The sequence below is a fragment of the Peromyscus leucopus genome, chromosome 3 (assembly GCF_004664715.2).
Source record: "Peromyscus leucopus breed LL Stock chromosome 3, UCI_PerLeu_2.1, whole genome shotgun sequence".
Classification (NCBI taxonomy): domain Eukaryota; kingdom Metazoa; phylum Chordata; class Mammalia; order Rodentia; family Cricetidae; genus Peromyscus; species Peromyscus leucopus.
Window position 1 is genome coordinate 48,551,697 of NC_051065.1, and position 26,460 is coordinate 48,578,156.

Here is a 26,460-nt window from a genome sequence, read left to right on the forward strand (position 1 = left end):
TTGGTGTGTGTGTGTGTGTGTTCAAGACAGGGTTTCTTTGTGTAACAGTCCTGGCTGTCTTGGAACTTGCCCTGTTTGAGTTTGAGGCTGGCCTTGAACTCACAGAGATTGGCCTGCCTCTGCCTCCCATGTATCAGGACCAAAGATGTGCACCAGCAAGCCAGGCAATGAAGTATTTTCTTACTGATATAGAGACATCACCTCTTCCTACTAAGAAAACTTAATGAGTCTTCAAATCACCCCCTGTCCCCGTGTGTGTGTGTGTGTGTGTGTGTGTGTGTGTGTGTGTGTGTGTGTGTAGTGTGATCTGAGACAAGCTGGCCTTATGGCCTTAAACTCAAGAGCCTCCTGCTCACCTTCTTTGGTACTGAAATTACAGGTGTACATTACCAGGTCTAGCCTTATCTATGTTCTTTACTCCTTGGGTAACCTGCCACTACCTGCACCTCCAGCAGCATAGGTGAAACCTGAGTCTCAAGGGTTGACTCTCTAGGAAGTTCTGGCTGAGTGACAGGCAGAGTACTAACCAGCAATCTTCGGCAATAACCGAACCTTCTGCTCCCATCTTCTCCAGTTAAGACAAACGAGAATGTTTCACTGTGGTTGTGAAAACACAAACAGGTTACAAACCATGACAAATGCAAAGGCACATCCCCACCGGAGCAGTGAAGCGCAGAGAGCGAGGGGAGGCTGGAGAGATGCTCAGAGCTCTTTGCTCTGACTGCCCATCCTTTTAGGAGCAGAGTGGAAATGTCCTGAGAGAGCTTTTTCTACCCATAATTCTGTCACCCGAGCTATCCCAGGGTGTAGACATAACGGTTAGTCACTACGAGAAGGAAGAGGGATTGTGTTTCTCTTCCTAGTGGAAGGTGAGGGTGTGACTCAGGAGGGAACAGCTGAGGAGAGGAAAGGGCTGGGCCTTTCTCAGGCCTGGCCATGGTGTGGTTCTCTCACAGAAATGTTCTTGAACAGCTACTTTGAGGCTGGCCTTCAAAACTGCAGGCCAACTTCACAGGACGTAGTGTCCCTCAGGCACTCAGCATATGAGCCTACTGAGTTGGGCCAAATGCCGACAGCTAACATCACACATGCTCTAAAGCAGAAATGTGAACAGATCCCAGTCCGGGCACCAGCTAGAGGCCACTGGAAGGCTTTCTGAGCCCTGTGTGAGTGCGGATGGCTGGTGGGCCACTTCCCTAACTTTTCCCAGATTAGGATTCTATTCGGAGGCTTCATAAATGCCCACTTAGAAGGTGTCTCTTGTCTCAGGGAAACTTGAAAAACACACAGGGAGATTCCAAGGCTGGAGCCAATCAGGATTGTTAACTCCTAAGTTATAGGCTCTGCTACCTAAGACCTCCTCACCTCCCCCATCCAACTCTCAAACTGTGGCTGTGGGTAGAGGGATGTTGGAAGCTCTTACCTGGTAAACTCCTGGACAGGAGCCCAGTCCTTGGCATCGGGAAGCAGAACTGGGGAATAGCCTTCAGTTGGTCCTCAGCCTCTCTCATGAACTTGAATGACTTTTCCAACTGCAAAGAGAAAGACGGGAGAGGTCACAGACTAATCCTGATAAGGGTAGAAGAGGTAAAGTCCGGTGCCCCTTCTCTGCCTATGGCTGCCCTCTCAACAGCATCCTGGGGAAGGGTCTGAAGCTCGTCTGTGGCTGTTTTCCCCAAGACAATGCAACTGTAGTCCGAGAGGTCAGTCATCAGACGGAAGATCACATGCTTCAGAAAGACATTCTGATTAATATTCTGCAACAATGCTTCTGGTCAGTAAGGAAAAGTCTCCATGACAACCCTTTTCCAAAGGGGGCTCATGGATCTGGGAGGTAGCACTACACATCAGCTCTTCTGACCTCCAAGTGTGGTAATATGCACAGTGACTACAGATAGCACGACTGTATTACACAATGAAAACTAGTTCCACGGCGGTGTGTGTGTGTGTGTGTGTGTGTGTGTGTGTTGTTGTGTGTGTGTGTGACTGAATGTGGACCTGGATGGGAGCTGGAACATAATGAGGCCTGCCCTCTCATTTCAGACAGAAGGAGACAGGCCTTTGATGGTAAGTGATTTGTCCTGGTCACACAGCCAGTTTAGATCGAGGAAGGAAATTGATCCTGACTGTTGGTCTCTCTCTCCAGCACTCAGGGTAGAATCTCAGGCAGTACAGACGGGAGGATGAAGATTAATTAAAGTCTGACTTAGAGATTATAGTTAATATCATGAAGACTGGGCGTAGTCATGCATACACGTAATCTTAGTCACTTAGCTACACAGTGAGTTCAAGGCTGGCCTGGCTCTGTGAGAATCTATGTCAAAATACACTAAAAAAAATGAGTTTGCTTATTTTGTGTATGAAATCAACAGGAATCTATTTCCATTTTATAGATGGTTTTTGCTTTGTTTTTATTCTTATTATTTATTCACTTTTTGTGTATATGTGTGTGCACCTGGGTGAGTTTATGTGTACTACGTTGGTGAAGGTCGCCTTGGAGGCCAGAGGGCACTGGGTCCCATGTAACTGGAGTCACAGGCAGCTGTGAGTCACCTGATGTGGTGCCAAGAACTGAACGAAGGTCCTGAAGAGTGGAAAGTGCTCTCAGCCACTGAGCCATCTCTTCAGACCCTCGGGCCTGGTTTTGCTTTTTTGAGACAGGGTCTCAGTATGTAGTTCAAGCTAGCTTCAAACTCACAAAGATTCTCCTGCCTCAGTCACAGGTGCTAGGATTACAGGTGTGAGCAACCACGCCTGGCTTAATGGAATATTATTAGCTTAAAAATATGGACTTCCAACCTTGAATAAGGTAATTATTGGAATGTGGGATAAAACCCATCATCATCATCATCATCATCATCATTATTATTATTATTATTATTAGTTTTTTGAGACAAGGTTTCTCTGTTCTGGATCTCGCTCTGTAGACCAGGCTGGCCTCAAACTCATAGAGATCCGCCTGGCTCTGCCTTCTGAGTGCTGCGATTAAAGGCATACGTCATCACTACCCTGGCAAAATCCATTATTTAAAAGCTTATAAAAAGGTTGGGCGTGGTGGTGTATGCTTCTTTTTTTTTTTTTTTTTTTTAAATTTATTTTTTTTATTTTTGTGGCTGGAGAAACAGCCGTGGGTGCTGGGAACCGAACTCTTATCTTTTTGGTTGTGAGCCTAGCCTTTAACGGCTGAGCCATCTCTCCAGCCCCTGAATGTCTCTAATCCCAGTACTTTCGGGGCAGAGACAGGCTGATCTCTGTGAGTTTGAGGTAAGCTTGTTCTACTTGGTGAGTTCCAGGAGACCCTGTCACAACACGCACATGTTCATGCAAGCACACATGCACATGCACAAATGCACACACGCATGCGCATGCACATAACCATCACCATCAAAAAACCAACCAACCAAAAAACCAAACCAAACAACAAAATTATCAAAAATCTAAATAAATAGGGCCATATAAAAGACGCTATCCCAGAACAAAAGAAGGCCCAGAATGAACCAGAATGAGCAACATAAAACAAATTTACATAAGAAATATCAGGAGCAAAAATGTATTTCCAAAGAGAAAGATAAATTAAACAGAGAAGGATTCCCTACATACTGGGACATTAGAGAACTTCAAAACAGATGCTTCAGAATTTGTATTAAATGTTTTAAAACAATATGCTTACAAGGCTGTACATAGGTCATGGCACAAAACCATCACAATGGCTGCAGTATAAAGACAGAGGAAACACAGTATGAGTTAAGACTAGGCCCAAACAACAACGTGCTAGCTGTAAGACCATGGGTGGTTTCTTTCTTTATAGCTTTCTGAATTAGCTCCATTTTCAACAGTGACTTTTTTTTTCCAGAGCTAAGGACCGAACCCAGGGCCTTGCGCTTGCTAGGCAAGCGCTCTACCACTGAGCTAAATCCCCAACCCCTCAACAGTGACTTTTAACTATCTCCTAAAAAAGGGTTTACAGTGGGAATCTTAGTCGAAAGGCTCCAGGCTGGAAATGGCAAGCATTCAGCAGTTCTGATGAGTCAGTGATTAATTCATGATTTAATGCCTTTGTTCCTGGAACCCCAGTTAAGGGTTATCATACGGCACAGCAATGCACTGGGCACCGAGGACAGCGAGAAGGACAAGTCAGTCCTTCAGGCCTTGGTGTCTACTGGGGCTCTCAACTGGGCTGGGAGGCGGAGCTCCTCACACGTGGATGTACCAAGCAGACCCCACAACCCAGGAATCCATGCAGCGGAGCTTTCAGGAGAGTGTTCCTTAAAGGCGAGGCAGCGGAAGGCAGAGGGTCGGTGCCTGTGTGGAGGTTGTGTGCCCATGGTTACCTCCACTTACATCACTGTTCTAAACTTCAAGGACCACTGTGCTAGCCCACGATGATGAAAAAAGCTGTCTGGGAAAGGACAGCAGCAGGCAGACAGGCAGGGTTCAGGCCTTCCTTGGAGGGGTCCTGCATGAGGTGACTGCCACAGAAGCCCAGCATAATTCAAGATGAGCTCCCCCTTTTCTGGGGCCTGGTCTGTAGCACTGTCACGTTCTACCTCCCGATAGCTCCTGTGAATACATACACTCTTTCAGCATGCATCTGGTATACCTTCCTCAAGGACAGGAAACCCACCTTCTTTATATCTTTATAGACTTGGGGCCAAGCAGAAAATAGTTTGAATGCCTAAATGTAAATTCTGATTGGACTGAATTAGAATGTAGTAGACAAGATTCCAAAGCCTGAGAGTGACTTCGGGATCACTGGCCACGTCACTGCAGGCTTTATTAAGAGCCCTTTATTTTAGGCCCCTGGATATTATCAGTGGTATAAGCCACCACACAGCAGGGCTTTCCCCTAAAACAGAAACAGGGTGCGTTCAAAGATGCTTCGGCACAGACACAGCTGTGATGCTGCTTAGGATGCGGCTTAAGGGGAAACGCTGAGACAGGCAGGGAAAAGGCTTGGCTGGACAAGGAGGCAAAGAGGACAGACGGTCAGCACTGTGACCATAGGAACGCGAAAGGGCTCTGTTGTTGTTGTTGTTTTGAGATAGGGTCTCATGTATCCCAGGCCTGCCTGGAACTCACTATGCATCCTTTAAGAAGACTTTGAACTTAGGACCCCTTTTCTCTACCTCTCAAGTGCTGAGATGGCAGGTGTGCATTTACCCTGGCCAATTTGTGTGGGGTTGGGGGTCAAACTCAGGGCTTTGTGCAGCACCAGCACTCTAAAAACTAAGCTACGTCTCCAGTCCCGGGAAGAAGGTTTTTTCTTCTTTCTTTCTTTCTTTCTTTCTTTCTTTCTTTCTTTCTTTCTTTCTTTCTTTCTTTCTTTCTTTTCTTTCCTCCCTCTCTCCCTCCCTCCCTCTTTTTTCTCTTTTCTCTTCTCCTCTCTTCTCTTCTCTTGTCTTCTCTTCTCTTTTCTTTTTTTTGCTGAGACAGGGTCTCACTATGCAGCCCCGGCTATCCTGGAACTCTATGCAGTCCAGACTGGCCTCAAACACAGAGATCGACCTGCCTCTGCTTCTACCTCTTGAGTGCTGGGCTTAAAGATTATACCACCAGTGGCATACCTGGGAGTATTTCTGCTTGGTTTTTGTTTGTTTGTTTGTTTTGTTTTTGGGCCTGTTTTGCATTCCCAATTCTGTCTTCCTGGAGCCTGTGACATTTTCTATTTTTTTTCTAGTTTTTTTCATGTGGCAGATACTCCTTAGGTTCTAGGCCTTAAGTCTTGCCCAGACTGCCTCACGTCCCTGAATCCAAGCCGACAGCCAGGATGTGGCAGTGCCCGGGCAGCCCGCGGGGACCTGCCTCCCTACCTTCAGAGGAAACTGCTGGGTGAGTTCTGGCACATAGGCAGCCCCTGCCTGCTTCCTGTGCAAAGACACGACCACAAAGTACTCGAAAAGTTGCCTCTCCTGGTACTCAATGAGATCCCGGTCAAGTGACGAGTACCGAGGGGCCTGCTTCAGGCGTGACTTCACATTGACCAGGCGCCGGCTGTGAGCTGTGGAGAGAAGGAAGCCACAGGCTTGACGTGACTCATCTGCCAATGTGGAACTGCTCAGCGCTTGACGGATTATGTAATTCCTAGCTTTAGTACTTTTTCTAATCCCTTGAGTCTTTCCATATCTAGCAAATTAGTAGAAAATCCTTCCTTTGGGCTTCTTGTCAAACTTGAGAAGGGCACCCTTCATTTATTGGCCTGCCGGCCAAGCAGGGCACAGGATCCAGGCTCAGGACCGGCCAGGGCTTTGCCGCTAAGCCTCAAGTCGGAAGCTCCACAAGGCTTCCCCTCCATCTGTCTTTAGGGTGGGGACTTGTACATTTCCCCTCACGTACTTCCATCACTCAGTTTGTGTGAAGTGACAAAATCCAGACCATGGAGCTCTTAGAGCTGAGAGCTCTGTAGACATCCCATGTGTGACATATGGCCGAGACCCGGCTACCTCAGGGACTCACCGCCACGTCTGCCCCAGCCAGTTCTCTGCAGTGGGAATGGACTTGTTTATTCTAGGGGTGGCCCAGGTAGCAGATGGTGTCCGAGGTAATGTAGGCGGAGCCACTAAGTGGCCCGGTCCTGTCACCTTGATCAGCACCCAGGGCTGCCCTCTCTGTTCCCCAGTGGGGTCTGAGAGATCTCAGCAAACTCACTAAAAGCCTGGACCTGGATCACTGAATGTTTTACCTACTTTACCTGGCAAGCGAGGAACCAGAGGCTCCGAGATTTTAAGGGACTGCTTGCCACTCACAGCCACTCTCGTCATCATCAGGGGCACACCGTCGCATCCCCGTCCCTGCACAGGCTCAGCCCTCCTCTGCTCACACTTTAGGTCCTATGCTCCTCCCAGGCAGTCACGCCTTGCCGAGCCAGACTGCACAGGCTGTGTCCGTCCCTCCGCAGTGGGAAGGAGCATGGCTGTCGCTTCCTAGTCACACCCCCCGCACCCGCCCCCCTTACCTTTCAGCCTCTCCTCAGTGTCGCTGTCAGACTCGCTGTTCTCATCTGTCACTGGACCAGAAGAACAAGGAAGGAAGGAAGGGCACAACGTGAATTCCAGCGCAACAGACCCCAGACTTCCAGGCCAACTGCGTCAACATGCCAGTCGAATTCTGCTCGACTTAATGTGTTACCAAACCAACCTGACTCTGGGGAAGGTGGCTCTTCTATCAGACTATAGCAAGAGGCCGAAGCTCTCTACTGCAGCCGGGCCAGGAAGGCCACCGCCAGAGTCAGGTGACACACAGGTACAGCTGAAGTCAGAGCCTGCACCACTGAGCTGCCCTCTGGCCCTCTGGCCCAGGGAGAAGGGCGGACAAGCAGCAGCCACTTGCCTCCTCTTCAGTGAACCAGGAAACTACAGAAGACAGCTCCCCAGGAAGGATGTCTTCGGATTCTAGTGAGGAGGGCAGCCCAGCAGGGCGGGGCAGAGCATCTACCTTTTCCTGAGTTGCTCTCCGTGGACTGGGATAGCCTCTTCACCCGTTTCTTTCCTCTCCGGGCCTCATAAATGGCATTGATCCGCAATACCAGCTGCCAGATACCAGAAGAAAAGCCAGTGTTAACTCCTGTCCCTGGTGCGGACGATCGGTCGGATCGCCTAGGCTGGCCTGGCCCTTTCTTCCCTAGATGCCAAGGTTCAGGATGCACTGCCTCCCCATCTTCTGATCATTCTTTCAACCACATTATCGAAACGCTGGAGGAGGCTGGCCTCACTGCCCGTGGGCAGCCAGGGTCTAGACAGTCCTGCGCACAGCAGAGACACTTGGGTGGCTGGGGGAAGGGACACACAATTTCCCTGGCTCACAGTGCCACTCAGCTCCCCGCTGACACCTTCACGCCGTGGCGTCACTGTGGCTTAGGAAAGAGCCATTTACTCCCAAAACAAAACAAGAGAAGGAAAAAGACAGAAAAAACAATTCCCAGGTAGGGAATGTCTGGACAGCCCCAGCAGATGGGGCGGCACTTACAGTGGCCTCTGAGTCCTACTCCTGCCTGCGCAAAGGGGTGCTCTGTGGGAGAACTTCAGGGGCACACGTGTGGCATGGAAGTGCGCCAGAATGCTCTGGAATGGGACACATTCCCAGGGCTTCCAGTATCCCCCGTGCCATCGGGGCTGACACTGCTCACGTCAGAGACAGATCTACTCAAACGCACAGGCCTCTCTTGGCTGTGCCAGACAGGATCTTGTGTTTCCTTGTGCTCTTCCGCTGTGCTCTCTCTGAGGGCTGGTTGGAGTCACACGCTGTGCCAGACCCCAGGGCTTGTCAAGGACACACCACAGCACCTGTGCCTCAGATTCCCCACACCAGCATTGTTTTATATGTCTCTCTGGGCGGGGGTGCTGAGGACTAAACCCGGTCCTGTGTACCACAGGCTCATGCTCCAGCACCAGCCTAACCCTTGCTCTTGCTTTTATTCGGGGGGTGGGGTGGGTGGGAGACTGCCTGAACTACTTTTGTAGCTCAGGCTGGCTTTGAATCCATGTGATTTCCTGCCTCAGTTTCCTTCTGAGTTTGGACTATAGACTTGGAGCGACTACTCCTAGCTAAATAATAATTAGTTATGTCTGACAGTGTTCTCTGTGTAACAGCTCTGGCTGTCTGGAACGCTGTCTAACCAGGCTGGCCTCGAACTCACAGAGATCTGCCTGCCTCTGCCTCCCGAGTGCTGGGGTTGCAGGTGTGCACCACCACTTGCCCAGCATAAATACCTCCATTTTTATTTTTTACCATACTTTTCTGCCCTTGATCTACACTGGTACCAGCAGCCATTTTCTTACCCCTCTTATCTGATGTCCTCATCTACAAGACGAGGATCAGGTGATCTCAAAAGTCTCTGTCTTTAACTTCTAGGCTGCCATGGTAGATCTTCCATGTCCCCAGGTGTCCTTCATCTCCAGTTGTGTTCCCCAGGGGAGCACTCAACAGAGCCATTACTGAAAAGCGCACCTTCAGCAGAGCCCTGAGGCATCTCCACTTCCCTTCCCTTCCCACAGGGGCAGCCTCCAGTTACCCTGGGTTTGGAGGAGATGGAAATCTACCATGCGCAGTGTAGCAAATCAAATAGCCTAGATGGACGGTGGGTCAGCGGTCAATGTTGGCTGCCCTTTTAGAGGACCAGTGTTCAATTCCCAGCACCCACATGGCGGCTCACGGCCAGCTGTACTTCCAGTCTAGAAGATCTAATGCCTTCTGCTGGCCTCTGCGGATACCAGGCATGCATAAAGCACACATTACCCACAGCAAAACACTCACACATAAAGTAATTAAATTTTACCAGACTTTTTTTATGCATTGGGAAGAATAGGAGCAGTAGAGGTCCTGGTTGGGGGGGGGGAGGGAGAGGGAGGGAGAGGCGGGGAGAGGAGGGAGAGAGAGGGAGAGACTGTCAAGCCTCTACCCAATCCTTCTCATCGTGATCAGCTTTCCCGAATGGATCACTAGCTCCTAGCAGTAAGCTAGCTACTGAGTAACTTAGCAAGACCCTGTCTCAAAAAAAAAAAAAAAGGAGTTGGGGATATAGCTCTTCTCTAGCCAAGTGTGAAACTCGTGCTCAGTGTCCATCCCTCCCTCCCTCCCTCCCCCACCCCTCTCTCTCTCTCTCTGTTCTCTCTCTCTCTGTCTCTCTCTCTCTCTCTCACACACACACACACACACAGGAAAAGACTGTTTGGAATCGAAGGTTAGTTAAGGAGGCGGGAGAGAATGGCTAAGCGGGAAGAACACTGGATCGCAGTAAGAACCGAGAAGACGACGACCCACATATTCTAGTCCACTGGCTTTACTGTGTCCCCCGTCACACAGGGACACGGAAAGCAGGGGACCGCATACAATCTGTCCTCAACTTCCTCTACAGAGAAGTGGGGCGCATCCCGCACCTCCAAATCTGAAGTATGTGTTACCCTGCGGATCTCTTTTTTTCTTCCTGCCATTCTGTAGGTCTCCAAGGTTAAAGAAAGTTTCATCCGGGCTGCTAGGTGTAGAGGGCGGGCTGGTTCTCACAGGGGACCCGCTTCCATCCCGACTCAGCTTCCTAGTGTCCAGCAGTTTGAAGTTTCTTCTCTCTGAATTTTGCCGGAAAAATGCAGATTTGGACAAGGATGGCTGTGTGAGAAAGGAGAGAGGTGTTGAGTCCAAACAAAAGGGTCGAGGTGGGAGATCTCAGTGCAGAGACAGGGAACTGAGCAGGCTGGGCTGGGTGGGAGATCTCAGTGCGGAGATGGGGAACTGAGCAGGCTGGGCTGGGTGGGAGATCTCAGTTCGGAGACGGGGAACTGAGCAGGCTGGGCTGGGTGGAGATCTCAGTGCAGAGACGGGGAACTGAGCAGGCTGGGCTGGGTGGGAGATCGCAGTGCAGAGACAGGGAACTGAGCAGGCTGGGCTGGGTGGGAGATCGCAGTGCAGAGACAGGGAACTGAGCAGGCTGGGCTGAGTTCCCAGGGTACCTGGGGTTTGCTATGTTAACCATGCTATGCTACCATCCAGTAGTGAGAAATTTATGTGACAAAGATGTAAATCTAATGCAATCTCTTTCAGACAGGTGAGAAGCCACCTGCCTCCACTCTGGCTTTACAGATAGGCTTGATGATAAAAGGCACATGTCCTTGTAAAATTATAGGACTAAACTGGCTGTGACCCTGGGGGCTGGCTTGCCAAGGGCCTGCTCTACAGGAAGTTTCATCCCTCTGGACATCAGTATCTTTTTTTAATTTGTAGCATTGGCATTTGAATCGAGGGCCTTACGCTGACAGACACTCTACTAATGAGCTAGAGCCCCAATCCAGGATTTCATTCTAAACAAGTCTCTTTCAAATCAAAAGTAAATAAAGAACTTATTTTAAAAGTTTACCAATCAGCAGTAGATGTAGTTCAGTGGACTTGCCCAGCACGTTGCAAGACGCCAAGTTTGATCTTCAGTACCCCCCAAAATAAAAATGAACTTGACTTCTGGCATGGTCGTGCACGGATGTAATTCTAGCACTTGAGAGACCAGACGTGCAAGGCACTCCTCGGCGGCACAGCAAGTCTGAGCCCGCAGGGCTACATGAGACTCTGTCTCAAACAAATGAAACTTACAGTTCATAACCCAGAAAAGAATCCATTTTCCTGATAAACACAGCAAGTTGATGAGTGCAAGTCCACTCAAACCAACAGAAAATATAAAAGATAAGACTGGTCACAAAGTGGGAGTGTAATCATTCCCAGATCTGTGAAAGAATCTCAGCTTTCTCCAAAAAGAAGAGGGAATTCCAACTCCACCAAGGAAACATTTTTCACTCAAAAACTAGCAAAAGTAAAATTACTTGCTAATTCACTTTGTAGGCGAGACTGTGAGGGGAAGTAACTTCCACACACCCCCGGTGAGAGTCGAAACCAGCAAACTGCATGGAGGTAAGATAGGCACTGCATATTCCTTTGCAGCTGGAATTGCAGGTCATTGTGAGCAGCCTGACATGGGTACTGGCAGTCAAACTCCAGTCCTCTACAAGAGAAGGTAAGTGTGCTTACCCACTCAGTCACCTCTCCAGCCCTCTGACTTCCTCAGTCTTTACCCAGAGAATCTATCTCCTGGGCTGGTGAGATGGCTCAGCAGGTGGGTGACGCTTGCTGCCAAGCTGGAGGACCTGAGTTTGACCCCTGGGTCCCACATGGTAGAAGGAGAGAACCAACCACGCAGACTCTTCTGACCTCCACATGCTTGCTGTGGTGCATACATACACACCCATGTACAAATGAATACATGAAAAAAATTTAGGAAAAAAAAAAAGAAAATTTATGTCTTGTTACATGTTTAATAAATACTGAATTCTATTTTTGTCTGGATTTTCTTGGTTTGTTTTTGAACATAGTTTATTCATTAACCCATCAGTAATTTATTTCATGGCCTATTGCTAATCTAAATCATTTCCCTCCAAGCTAACTTATCCCTATTCCATTTCATGAATGAGCCTTTCTTTCTCAATCAATTTACAAAGCCACATCTACCGTATCTTAAGCACTCACAGAATAGGCCTACTGTGTTCCACTGAGTTTCCCAGTCTCACTTAGTTCCAAGTCGGATGTATTTACAACTTCAGAGCTCTTCTTTTTCAAAATTTCCAGGAATAGAGACTCCTGTCTGCTCCGTGTCAGTTCTCCCATTCATCATAGGTCTACAAGGGCAAGAATTGCTTAGTACAGAAGCTTCCAACAGTGGAGAGCTGACCTGCTGTGACCAGTGTGGCATCTTATCACCTTGGCACAGAAAGCAGGCTTCTCAGCAGCCTAATTCACCGCAATGAAGTCCAAGAAGACCCCTAATGCTCATGGCACTGAAATCTATATAACGGCTGGCAACCAGCGGTATCTGTTTTCATTCAAGATTTACACTGGTCAGTGTTTGCTTACAGATTTGACCCATGAAAAATCTGAGAAGAAAATCAACCAAAATATGGTACTCAGCTGTAGATAGCATGCAAGGAGCTTGGCAGAAGCTGTGTGCAGCTGCATCCATGCTACATTCCTGGTGTCACTGATGGGAGAGGGTCCAGGGAGCTTCGAGGAGTGGACTTGAGTAGCTTCTTGTTTATAAAGAGAAGACAGCAGATTGTGTGTTGTGTGTGGTGGTGTGCTGGGTGGCGGCGCCTCTAAGCATTCAGCATAGTCTGAGGCTCAGTAGAAGAAGCAAATTCTGGCCCGGAGTCTTTACCAGGGCTCGAGGGCCTGAGGCTACTTGGAGAAGTGTACCATATGAAGATGTCTGTTTGCTGAGCTTTTGAAGCAAGGGTGTGAGTCTAGACTTAGTAGGAGCCAGTCAAGTTTTTCTTCAAAGTCAGATAGATGTACAGCAGTGGGGCCATGCTGCTGCAGTTCTCACCATGCCAGTCATATGCATATATGCAATGTACAAAGATGAGTAGGCATACAGCTTCATTCATAAAAATCTACACAGCTTCATTCATAAAAACCAGCAACTGGCAGTAGGTCAAACTGGCAAACCCTAACTGTAGCATGAACGGAGCCACTGGCGGCTTAAAGGTGTTGTTTATTTTTCTCTTGTTATCCAGCAGAGTCTACTGTTTGATAGGACACCTCACACTAACCTGATAGTGCCACATTTCCACACCTGTCTCCTGCAGGCACGCGTTGTCCGTGCACACTGTCTCTAGTCCAGCGGCCGTGTCCCGTGGCACTGTCTCTAGTCCAGCAGCCATGTCCCCGTGGCACACTGTCTCTAGTCCAGCGGCCGTGTCCCCGTGGCCACACGTCTCTAGTCCAGCAGCCGTGTCCCCGTGGCACACTGTCTCTAGTCCAGCATGTCCCGTGCACACTGTCTCTAGTCCAGCAGCCGTGTCCCGTGTAGTCCACGTGCACACTGTCTCTAGTCCAGCCGTGTCCCCGTGCACACTGTCCTCCAGCGGCCGTCCCGTGTCTCTAGTTGTGGCACACCTGTCTCTGGTCCAGTCCCCATGGCACATGTCTCCCAGCGGCCGTGTCCCGTGACACAGTCTCAGCCAGCCCAGTCTCTAGTCCAGCGGCCGTGTCCCCATGGCCAGTCTCTAGTCCAGCGGCCGTGTCCCCGTGACACACTGTCTCTAGTCCAGTGGCCGTGTCCCTGTGGCACACTGTCTCTAGTCCAGCGGCCGTGTCCCCGTGGCACACTGTCTCTACAGCAGCCGTGTCCCCGTGCCACACTGTCTCTAGTCAGCAGCCGTGTCCCCGTGACACACTGTCTCTAAACCAGCAGCCGTGTCCCGTGCACACTGTCTCAAACCAGAGCCGTGTCCCCTGCCACACTGTCTCTAGTCCAGCAGCCGTGTCCCCGTGACACACTGTCTCTAAACCAGCAGCCGTTGTCCCGTGGCACACTGTCTCGTCCAGCGGCCCCGTGGCACCACTGTCTCTATCACGTGTCCCCGTGGCACACTGTCTCAGTCCGGGCCGTGTCCCCGTGGCACACTGTCTCTAGTCCAGCGGCCTGTTCCCCTGCACAGTCTCTAGTCAGCAGCCGTGTCCCCGTGGCACACTGTCAGTCTCTAGTCCAGCGGCCGTGTCCCCGTGGCACACTGTCTCTAGTCCAGCAGCCGTGTCCCCGTGGCACACTGTCAGTCCAGCGGCCGTGTCCCGTGGCACACTGTCTCCTGCAGCAGCCATGTCCCCGCGCACACTGTCTCTAGTCCAGCAGCCCCGTCCCCGTGGCACACTGTCTCTAGTCCAGCAGCCATGTCCCGTGCACTGTCTCTAGTCCAGCGGCCGTGTCCCGTGACACACTGTCTCTAGTCCAGCAGCCGTGTCCCCGTGGCACACTGTCTCTAGTCCAGCGGCCGTGTCCCCGTGGCACACTGTCTCTAGTCCAGCAGCCATGTCCCCGTGGCACTGTCTCTAGTCCAGCAGCTGTGTCCCCGTGGCACACTGTCTCTAGTCCAGCGGCCGTGTCCCGTGGCACACAGTCTCTAGTCAGCAGCCGTGTCCCGTGGCACACAGTCTCTAGTCCTGCCGCCGTGTCCCCGTGGCACACTGTCTCCTGCAGGCAGCCGTGTCCCCGTGGCACACTGTCTCTAGTCCAGCGGCCGTGTCCCCGTGTCTCTAGTCCAGCGCCGTGTCCCGGCACACTGTCTCTAGTCCATGTCTCTAGCAGCGGCCGTGTCCCCGCGGCACACTGTCTCTAGTCAGCGGCCGTGTCCCGTCTGTGTCCAGCCGTGCCGCGGCACACTGTCTCTAGTCCAGCGGCCGTGTCCCCGTGGCACACGTCTCTAGTCAGCGGCCGTGTCCCGCGCACACTGTCTCTAGTTCAGCAGCCGTGTCCCGTGGCACATGTTTCTAATCGCATAGGCACTGGATTCACTGGGCACCGCAGGGAACCTGTAGTGTCTGAGAAGTAGACAAGAACGATCTGGGCCTGAAGTCTGACTTCCTGTTCAAGCCTCTTGAGTTGTTGCAGGAGGCTGTGATGGTCCTGGCATGTGAAATCTTGATGAGAAGGCGGTGGAAAAAGCCCGAGTCTCCTCAGAGGGAGATGACATGGACTGAAGCTGAGATCACTAGCTCTTTCTGGATAAATGGTGTCACAATATTTTTTTTTAAAAAAAAAAGAGGAAAAGAACTATCTCCAGTTAGCACATCTTTCTCTGATATAAAAATTGGTCCTTCCTCTGTTGGTCTTTTCTGTATCGAAACACACAGATTGCAAGCCCAGTGCCACTTTGAGATCTTTGGCAGCAATTAACTATGCAGCTCACACACTATTGAGCCGGTATGATAATGAGTATTCAGAGACGGGTAATGCCTGGGGGGCACTCACCAACCTAAGACAGAGCACCTGTGTAGCCTGGGGCAGGCGTCTCCAGGATGGGTAAGGTGACCTGCTGACGTCCCACGCAACCCAAGTCAGAAGCTCATTTCTTAATAAAAGGGACCTGCAGGGCCCTGCCCCCCCCCCCCCGTTTTGGGTAACTGTTGCCTTGCTTTCAGACCTTGACCTTGATATCCTCCCAATGCTAATTCCCTGCCAGGTTCCATCCTCCTGAATGCTTAAGGGAAATTCCTTGTCTGTGTATCCTGAATAATGGGCATTAACAGCTTAGATGCAAGATTGTAAAACATCAGTAGCGAACTTCTGCCCTCTGGGGTCCTCCCATTGTGCTGTAAGCCTGTAATTAAGACCTCCTACCCCCTTCAAGAAATGACATTCGACATTTAAAATTATATATATATATATTTGAATGAATACTGCAAATGTAATCTATGAATACCACAAATGTGATTAATATCATGAGTAATTTAAAAAAGAAAGAAAGAAAAAAAAAATTGGTCTTTGACAGTTGTAGTGGCACATCTGTATAATCACAACACTCAGGGAGCTGGTGCAGGAGATTTAAAATTTGAGGTCAGCCAGGGCTACAGAGTGAGACCCGACCCCCATCTCAAACAAACAACAGAGGCTGGAGAGAGTCCAGACCCCAGCACTCACACCAACAGCTGGGCAGATGTGATGGCACACCTGGAAGCCCAGCACTCAGGAGGCAGTGATGGGACTTCCTGGGCAAGCTGGCTAGCCAGAGGGCAAAGCTCCAGATTGAGTAAGACTCTCACTCACTAAATAAAGTGGAAAATGACTGAAGGAGATACCCGCTGTCAACTTCAGACCTTTCCATGCACATGTGCAGGCACATATGCAGTGCACCCACGCACCCACACACGAGAACATACTGGGAACATACTCCACCACCACAACCCACACAATGTCTTTTTGAGTTGTGGCCACATTCCTTGTGCTGTAGTGCGGATGGTTATATAAGAGACACACACACCATTTTGGGTTCACAGACCGCAGCATCTGTGCCGGCTGCACATCTGCTCTTTTCCAAGGAGACTTTGTCCAACTGTCCCCCCTTTCCACTGGGACCAGACAGGAGTTAATTAAACGAACATCCCAAAGACGGCAGAGAGCTTTCTGAGGCTGGTAGAGGAGTTCAACCCAGAGGGGCTGCCTCAGCTACTTCTAATTTCCCAGATGCAGCCCAGATGTGGCAGATGCTCAATGAATAGCTGATGAGCTAACTGGAGGAAGCGGCAAAGTCTGCAGCTGTCCCTCAGAACGGGGCACAGACCAGACACCCAGATGTGACAGCAGAGTCGTGGACATAAGATGCAGGGCCCAGTGACGCTGCACAGGTCCTAACAGCCTGTCATGTCCGGGGCACTGGCCAGGGCACACTGCTATCCAGGACAACCACATCTGGACAGAAAACTTGACTGGCATCACTACCACCCTAGTCTGGCTGTTGTGGTTGGGAGCACAGGCTCCAGATTTGCCCAGCCCAGCAGGGACAGGAAGGACTACTCAGCCTTCACTTTGTGGTACGAGGGAGCTGCTGCCTGCTCAGAAGGTGGAGGGCCACGGAGGATGTGAGGAGCAGAGTGGGTATGACTGCTCTTTTCCTTCTTTTGTGTTTGTGTGTGTGGGTTCACATGCACATATGTCCACACATGTGCGGAGGCCACAGGCCAACCTCTGGTGTTCCTTAGACATCATCCACCTATTCTTTCCTTCTTTTCTTTCTTTCCTCCTTCCTTCCTTTCTTTTAGAGACAGGGTCTCTCACTGGCCTAGAACTCTTAGTTCAGATGGCCAATGGGCCTCTCTGCCTCTCCAGCGCTGGGATTATAAACACGTATCTCTACACCCAGCCGTTGTACATGGGTTCCAGGGGTTGAACTCGGTCCTCATTCTTGCATGACAAGCATTTTATAGATTAAGCTATAACCCACAGCCCCCACCCCATCCCCTCTTTTTGGGAGACAGGGTCTCATGTGTTCCAGGCTGGCCTTGAACTCATTACATAGATAAGATGACCTCAGCCTCCCAAGTCCTGGGATCACAGGTGTGAGCCATTTTGCCAAGTTTCTTCCCCATTGGGGACTGAACCACGTGTGCAGTCCCCCACTGGTCATGTCCTTTGCCCTGATTTTGTTTTTCTAAGTCAGGCTGGTCGCTCCAGGAAAAGTGTCTAAATGCCAGACACATCCATATTCCAATGTGAACACAAACACGTTTCCAAGGCAAGTAGAAACTGCTAATTACTGGTTATCATGCATTCCTCATGACAACAGTCTTCTCCATGCGACAGTTAGCTGGTTCAGGCAAATCCTGAGCAGCTCACATGGGCCTGTAAGCTTCACCCTTAACAACAGGTTATGCCTCTGATTCTTCTAGAAGTCTGTGGCTGGAAGTGTCTCTGTCTGACACCAGGTGTAGAACACATGCCCTGTGAAGACCACCCCACCCTCCAGCAAATGCTGACCTGCCCTGGGGGCCACAGGCATAAGCTGCTTTCTCAGGCTGGAAACAAACCCTGACAATGGAATTTGAGTGACATTTGCAGCTTAAATTTGGTCTCCCTTCATTTACTTTCTTCAACAACAAATCCCTAAAGAGTTCAAAAGGATCTTCTGTAACGGGAAGTAAATCTTGGAGTCTTGACCTCTGGGTACTCAGATACCAAAATACCACCACTGAGGAATTTGCATATGCACTTATACATTCTAGGTTCCCTCAAAGAAATATTCTGCACATGTACGAACAAATGTGAGCTTACAAAAATACATATATTCTTTAAGTTAAAAAATAGTCACAGGGTCTGGAGAGATTGCTCAGTGATTTGGAGCTCTTATAGAAGACCTGGGTTCAGTTCGGAGCACCCACATGGTGGCTGGCAACCATCTATTACTCAAGTTCCAGGATCTGATGCTCTCTTGTGGCCTCGAAGGGCTCCTGCACACAGGTGATACACATAAACTCACATACATATACATAAAAAATAAATAAGCACTTTTTTGTTGTTGTTGTTTTAAAAGACAGGGTCTCACTGTGTAGCTGGAATTTACTATGCAGACCAGGCTGTCCTCAGACTCACAAAGGTTTGTCTGCCTCTGCCTCCTGAAGGCTGGGAATAAGAGCGTGTGCCACCATATCTGACAAGTAAAACAAACAAACAAACAAACAAAAAAACCTTTAAAAAATGTACACAGAGCCGGGTGGTGGTGGCACATGCCTTTAATCCCAGCACTCGGGAGGCAGAGCCAGGAGGATTTCTTTGAGTTCGAGGCCAGCCTGGTCTACAGATCAAGATCCAGGACAGGCACCAAAACTACACAGAGAAACCCTATCTTGAAAAAACAAACAAACAAACAAAATGTACACAGATGGCAGGTAGTACACTATACAAACCAGTTCTCCACTCTATCTTTTTTCCTTATATCTCATCAGGATGCCTTTCTGTACTTGTTTATTTACGCTCAGGATTTTCTTTTCTTACTCAGGCTACTCTGGAACTTACTACGTCAGCCAGGCTGACCCTGAACTTTGAGCAGCAGTTCTCCTGCCGTGGCTCTGGTGTTGGGGCTGTGGGTGGGATCCATCACACCAGGCTCGGGACAGTCGGAATGCATGGCTTTTTAGTGACGAACTTCGGAGAGGGTCCTGAGTTAGAAACCCAAAGGTGTTTTAGGGAGCTCTGTGGAGAAAGCTGCTGAGTGAGACAGACGGCTGAACGGGAAGAACTCCAGAGTGCCCGAGGTACCTTGGTGGAAGTGTCCGGGATGGACGAGGTGGGAGATCCAGGGAAGGTCAGGACACACTTCTTGCCCAGGCAGCGGCCATGCAATTCGATATCCTCGTAAGGATTTTCCTTCATGGGTGGATCTGGGATCAATGGCAAAATGGGTTAGAGATGTTAAAACTTTGTCTTTTTTTTCTCTTTTTAAAAGATTTTATTTTATGTGAATGGTGTTTTGCCTGCACATATTATCCATGTATTGTGTGTGGCTGAAGCCTGAGAAGCCCCGAAGAGGGTGTCAAATCCCCTGGAATTGGAGTTACACGCGGCTGTGAGCCTCATGAGGGTGCTGGGAACTGAACCCACGTCTCTGGCGATAGCAGCCAGAGCTCTTCACTGCTGTGCCCTCTCTCAAGCCCCCGAACTTTTGCAGAGAGCACCAAGGCCAGCACCCTGCCTCCACCCTGTGAGTCCTTGTGGGATGTGTGTTGTTTTACTGGCCAGGCCTTCCTCGTAGCAGCAGATCCCGATTCTCACGAAGGGGTTACTCCCCATCTCCCCACTTGTAGCTGCGACAAATAAACTCTGTTCCCAGTTATCAGACTTGCTGCTCTGTGGGGCCTGGACCCTGCCTCAGAGGCAAGTTCAGAAGGGCTGAGAGCCCAGGCCTAAGGCAACTATTCAAAGTCACTAAAAAGGAACACGGACAGAAGCTGGTCTGGCCGGAGTGACTCAGGACTTCTGCTGGGACTTGCAGGCCCCAGGCTCTGGTTCTACAGAGAAAGCATGGGTCCCAGGGAGCTGGTAGCAGCCTTCCTGGGATGGCCGGAAACCCTGCTGAGAACAAAACCAATCATGAGAGAAGAAAGGTGAAGCCAGTTCGGGTTGCAGATTCCCCTAAAAGTACCTTTGCCGTATCATCGCAAGGTGGCACCCACCCTGACACTGGTTCAAACTGCGCTGACAAGCCCTCCGGCCTCCTGCGCTGTCCTCCTTTCAGAGGCGTTTCTGGTACTGGTGATTCCCACGTGTGACGTCTGTGTGCAAATACCCTACTCCCCCTCACGTGCAAATACCTGTGGCTTCTCGCTCTCACCAGCTCTTTTTCTGTTTTTCAAGGTATTCTGAGTTTTTGTTTCATGAGTCTACGTGTTTGCAACAGCTAAAGTGTGATGAGTGACTTTAACATGTTAAAGTTTTATACTATCTGTAGAAGAGACTATATACTACACAAGATATAAAACTAGTTTTCAGTGTCTTTCCAGCTGAGAGAATCCTATTCTGCACACTTCTCCTGAGATGGTTCATACCAAGCAAATTTTGTTTTATTTTTAAGATTTATTTATTATGCATTCAGTGTTCTGCCTGCATGTATGTATTCCAGCAGGCGGAAGAGGCACCAGATGTCATTACAGATGGTTGTGAGCCACCATGTGGTTGCTGGGAATTGAACTCAGGACTCTGGAGGAGCAGCCGGTGCTCTTTACCTCTGAGCCATCTCTCCAGCCTCTCATTTATTATGTTCTTCTACATCTGCCTGGTTTTTCTCTCATTCCTGCCAGTTCTGGGCGAAAGCTCTAGTTCTGGGTTTTCTGGAACAGCAGCTCCTAAGTGATGCTTAAAGACCCAGGGTACAAGTGGACCCTCTGGTTCCTCGTATGAGACTCCAACACCTTCATCAGTGTGGCCAGCACCCCGACTTCTCCCAGTACCTCCAGAACTGCTCGAGTTGGTGGCTCTGTCATGGCCACAGGGACGGCCACGTGGCAGAGCTGGAGACACTGGCCTGCGGGCTTCCACGCAGCCTGCTCGTGTGCCAGCTCACTTCTTCGGCCATCACAAGCCATCAGGTCTGATGAGCTCAGGCCTAGCCGAAGTGGAACTATCCCCTGAATATTACTGAACTCTGAAACAAGCTTTGGAAGCTGAGGAGTCTCGGAGCTCCACCAAGGCTACTCTTCTACCACAGACATCATTGTTGGAGTCACACTCTCATGTCATGTGAAAGAGCACGCTGGCCTCCAGTGTCCTCACTCCACAGCTGATACTGAAGGAAAGGCGTTGGGAACCAAGTCTTTTGGATTCTCACCAATCCCTGAGCAACTTGCAAGGGAGCCAGCATCATCATTAGACAGACGGAGATCTCAAATCCTGAGCCCTTGTGTCGCCAAACAACCGGCGGAGACAGGAGTCCACCCTGGACCTTGAGGCTCCGTGTTTCCTGGATCACCCTGTTGCCCGCTCAGCTGTGCCTCTCTCCTCCAGCCCACCGAGGCTCACTCTCCCGGCCTGCCGACCCGCTGCTTTCTCACACAGTGCCTGCACATCTGTCTTCAAGTGCATGCACGTGTGTTTCCAGCAGAACCTCCATTTCAACTCTCACTTCGTCCCAGACAGACTCCCACCCACAGCCCTCTACCCACACTTTGGCCTCTTACCTAGAATGTCTTCGTAGACGTTCTCTTCCGATAAAGTGCGCGTGAGCCCCAGCTTGGTCTGTGCGTACCAGTCCACCCTGCTGCTCTCAGAGGAAGACTGCAGCAAGTCTTCAAACTCATAGGACTTCCTGGGGTGTGCACCATGGAAGGAAAGGAAAAGAGAACTGGGATCAATTCAGGCTGGTTCTGAACACAGCAGAGAACAGAGCGCAAAGGGGCCAGGCCTAAGCTTTCAGGCCAGGGCTGCAGAGGCGCAAGACAAGGCAAACGCCTGAGTTGCAGCAGAAACTCATCCACACAGGATGAGCTATCACACGCATGAGCCTCTTCCGCCTCCACCGAGGGCTCCTGCAGGCAGACGAGGGGCCAAGTCTCAGAGCTCTAGCAGATGGGGTCCGGTCTGGGACATAGATAGGTGTTGGCTGCTTTCTCTGGTATGGTAATATGCCATGCTGCCTTGACTCTGACCTCTTCCAGGCCAGGTTGTTATTTGCCCAGACTAGTACTATGAGGAGAGATGACGGGGTGGAGGTGCGGTCTGCAGCACAGAGCCCTAACAACTCAAGACGTCTGTACACCTCAGGGCATAGTCCAGTGGCTAGCTCTCCTCTTTACAGTGCATGCAACACAACAACTAATCTGGATGATCTTGGGGTTCCTTGGGATGGGATTAACCATCATCCAAATGGCTACTGATGGACATCCTGGATTTTTAAGACATGCCTTAACTCTGTTGTCATTTTTTCCATATTTATGGGAGCAAGATGTTAACATGAGGCATGTTTTGCATTTGAGTCTTGACCCATACAAGGTTTTGACAGTCTAAACCGCATTTAGAAAGACCACGTTGTAAGAATAAGAACTTTCTTTTAAACTGATTAGGAGGCAGGCTTAATGGTACATGTCTGAAAATGCCGGTTCTAGGTCAGCCTGGTCTACATAATGAGATCCCACCTTAAAAATCAAAGCTAGGAGGAGCTGGGTATTGTGGTGCATGTCTTTAATCCTAGCATTCCAGAGGCAGGGGCAGGCAGATCTATGTGAGTTCTAGGCCAGCCTGGTCTTCATAGTGAATTCCAGGCTAGCCAGAGCTACATAGTAAGACCTTCGTCTCAAAAACCAGAAGTGCAATATAATACAATAATAATAATAATAAAGCTGTGCATGGTGATTAATGTTTATAATCCCAGCACTCTGGAGACTGAGGCAGGAGAATTTTCAATGGTCCTAGGCCCACTTAGGCTACCATGAGTTTCAGACCAGTCTGGGCTGAGATCCTGCCTCAAAACAAACAAACAACAAAAAATTCCACAATAAAACAACAGCAAACAAACAAAAGTAAGACCCATGAGAAGGCTCAGCAGGTAAAGGTGTTCACCACCAAGCCTGAGGAACCGAGTCCAATCTGCTGGACCCACACTGTGGAGAAGAGAACCAACTCCTGCAATTGTCCTCCACTCATTAGCGTGGTACCCGAGCATCCCTCATCACACACACCCACAGATAAATAAATAACAGAAAACCAGAACAAACAAAATCAAAGAACAAGCAGTCGCACGGCAAACCCTCCACAGCCTTGTGCACGCTGGGCAAGTACCCTGCCGCGTCAGCCTCAGGCCCTGGCTTTTTGGCTTTTCAAGTCAGGTTTCTATGTGCAGCCCTGCTGGCTGACCCCGAACTCACTCTGCAGACCAGGCTGCAGATCCTCCCGCCTCTGCCTCCCGAGTGCTGGGGTGAAAGGTGTGCGCCCCCACACTCAGCTCAGTCCCTAGCTTTTTGAAAGAGGGTCTCTTGCTATGTCGCCCGGGGTTGGCCTTTGAACTTGTGATCCTCCTGCCTCTGCTGCAAAGCTTAACTTGTCAAGTAAGTTATCACAGGGTTCCTAATGGCAATTCCATCTCTGTGTCAAAGTACTGGTTTTCAATTGACCAGTGTGTGAAATCTAAAAGGCAACACTGTAAATCAACGCAAAGTAAGATCCACAGAGGTGCAAGGAGGAGCCACCAATTCCAGGTTCCAGAACTAACAGGAAAGCCGAACTGTAATGATTACAAGGTCTGGTTCACTGGCATGTCAGCATCACACGTGAGCACGCTGGCTTGCAGGGACTTCTGTCCTCTTGTTCTAAGGTTCAGGTGAAGTGAGAAAAACACACTTGCCAAATCCTGACCCGACCCCGGGCTAAAACTGAGGTCAGGCTGACCCTCAGGCATGTCCAGTACCTGGAGGAACTTTTGCTAACCTGCACTATTCTGCTTCTGTAAGCCCAAGGCCTCTGCTCCCCTATCAAAGTGACCATCGTGACACAACTTGTCCTAGCCTTATTAAAAGCTTAGATCTCAGCCAGGCATGGTGGCACACACCTTTAATCCCAGCAAAGGCAGAGGCAGGCAGATCTCTGTGAGTTCCAGGCCAGCCTGGTCTGCAAAGCGAGTTCCAGGACAGCCAAGGCTGTTACACAGAGAAACCCTGTCTTAGAAAAAAAAAAATCCGTATCAAGTCATGCTTGCTAACGGCCATCACAGCTACATCCCTTCTCACTCAGACTCAGCTCGGGACCGCCTCTTTAGACTTGTAGTAGGGTCTATGTGGTCCACTAAAAAACTTTAAATTCACACAGAGCTCATCCTGGCCTCCTTCTCTTAGGTGAGAACAGCCAGGCTACAATGCAGGTGGGAGATGACACACCTGAAGAAAAACCTGCTCACATGAATGACTGATCCACTGCGCTAATTCTCTATGAACAACTTTGAACTTGAGAAAAGTTTTAGCCTTTATGTATTAACTTGGAGAAAAAGGGTATTTCCAAAGGTAAATGAATGACAAGCACAACCAAACAGGTCTGTAGCTGACCAACGTCCAGCACCATACTCCACACCACACACGGGTGTGCCAAACACCTTCTGTGGGTCATACTGCGCTCCGAACTAGTGAAGAAAAGGCAAGAAGTCCCTGCCTTAAGGATGCTCAGAGCTGGGGAGAACGCAACCTCCTCTTTGCCTTCCAGGCCTCCAATGATCACATGACAGCTGGTTTTAGAGATGAGATCCTGATCTCGCTGTTTCGATGAACTCCCTCGTAACTCAGGCTTGGTCCAATTCACTATGTAGTCGAGGATGGCCTCCCAGACTTCGGATTCTCTTGTCTCTACCTCCTAAGTGCTGGGATTACTGGTGCATACATCAGGCCCCCCACTCCCCAATGAATTTCATCTTCTCTTTTTTTTCTCTTTTTCTTTCTAGTCCTTTCTTTCTAGCCCTCCCTCCATGGAAGTCTAATCCCAGTACTCAGGAGGCTGAAGCAAGGTATCTCGGAGTTTGAGGCCAGCCTGGAGTGTATCATGAAATTGCTTCAAGAAACATTAAAAAATTATGACCAATGTCCAAATACTGTGTGTGTGTGTGGGGGGGGTTACTAATGGCTTTTCCATATTCTTGTAAATAAAATGCTAATTTAAGACAGTGGGCAAGAACTCAAAATTAACATGTCTCAAAAGAAGTTCCTGTCTCGGAGCTGGCCTCTGGAAGGCCAACCAGATGTTCATGCCTGGAGCTGCAAGGCACACTGCAGAGCCCGCTCTCCAAGCCCACCTACACCTAACCAACTCACGGCATTCTACCCCCCTAGCCTCGTTGGAAATGACCACTTCTTCCGGCCCCCATTGAAATTACATCACAACCTGACCACAACACCACTCAGTCGCCAAGGGAACCCCAACAGATGCAAATCTGAGGACTGCTCCTTCAAAGCTGTCTCCAGAGCTCTAGAATTGGCTCCATCAGACCCCAGGCCTCTCGTCCACTCCGGCCAGACCCCTGTCCTTCGGTTCCTCCAGCACAGAGAGCTCAGGGTCTGCATCTGCTCTACACTGACCGTCCGTCCGCCACCTCCTCCCACGCTGAGCATCTAAACAGCTTGTCCTCTCAAGGCTGCCCTGTTCCCTTGGCAGACCGCATTCACCTGCTGAACACCCCCACACCCCCCCCCCCCAGCGTCTTCTGCTTCCTGAGAGCACTTAGCACAGCTCTGGAGTTACCAGTCAAGCCTCACAGAAGCAGCTGTGCCTCCTGCTAGCCTGGATGCTCTAGGAGGGCCTCTATCAGTCCTGCTCATTAATCAATTCCCACATCCAACACTAAATATAGGCACAGTAAATATTTGTTGGCTGAATAAGTAAATGAGTGTTTGATTGATTAGCTAATTAATTGATTAAATAACTTTGATTTTTTTTTTGAAGCAGAGTCTTACTCTGTAATGGAGGCTGATCTGTACTCAGAGCAATCCTCTTGAGGCAGGGACTACAGGCGTGCGCCCCCATGCCTGGCTAGGAATGAAAACACGACAAGCTATTTTTAGCCAGATATGGTGGCTCACATCTTTAATCCCAGCACTCTGAAGGCAGAGGCAAGCAGATCTTTGTGAATTTGAAGCCAGCCTAGTCCACATAGCAACCAGGGCTGCACAGTGTGACTCTCTCAAAAAACCAAAAATCAAAACAAACAAAACCCCAGACATGTAAACACTTGTGGAACAGAGTGGAGAACCCAGAAATAAACACACACAGGTACAGTCACTGAATCTTGACCAACGTGTCAAATGCATACACTGGAAAGACAGCTTCTTCAACAAACGGTACAAGGAAAAATTAATATTTGTATCTCTTACCTGCAAAAAAGACCTCAAACTCTAAAATTGCTACAGGCAAAAACCTGAAGAATTACGAATAGTGTCCAAGACCCAGTGATTCTCACCTTCCAATGAAAAATAAGACACAACAAAGGTTCTCAGAGCACAGAACAGCAACCAAGGCCTCTTCGTTTTCCAACAGAGCCACTGGTGACGCAAATGTCTCTGTTAAACCATGTTTCTCAAAGCAATGTTGCTCTGAACCTCAAACTAATTAATTCATTCCTCTGACTTTTTTTTTTGGAGACAGGGTCTCATTATGTAGCCCTGACTGTCCTAGAATACACTATGGAGACTAGGCTGGTT

The 26,460-nt window shown here is 49.6% G+C and overlaps 1 pseudogene; it reads right to left on the bottom strand.

Moving 5' to 3' along the window:
* The window catches only part of LOC114701549, an 87,410-nt pseudogene that overhangs the window by 20,847 nt on the left and 40,103 nt on the right, over positions 1–26,460 (bottom strand).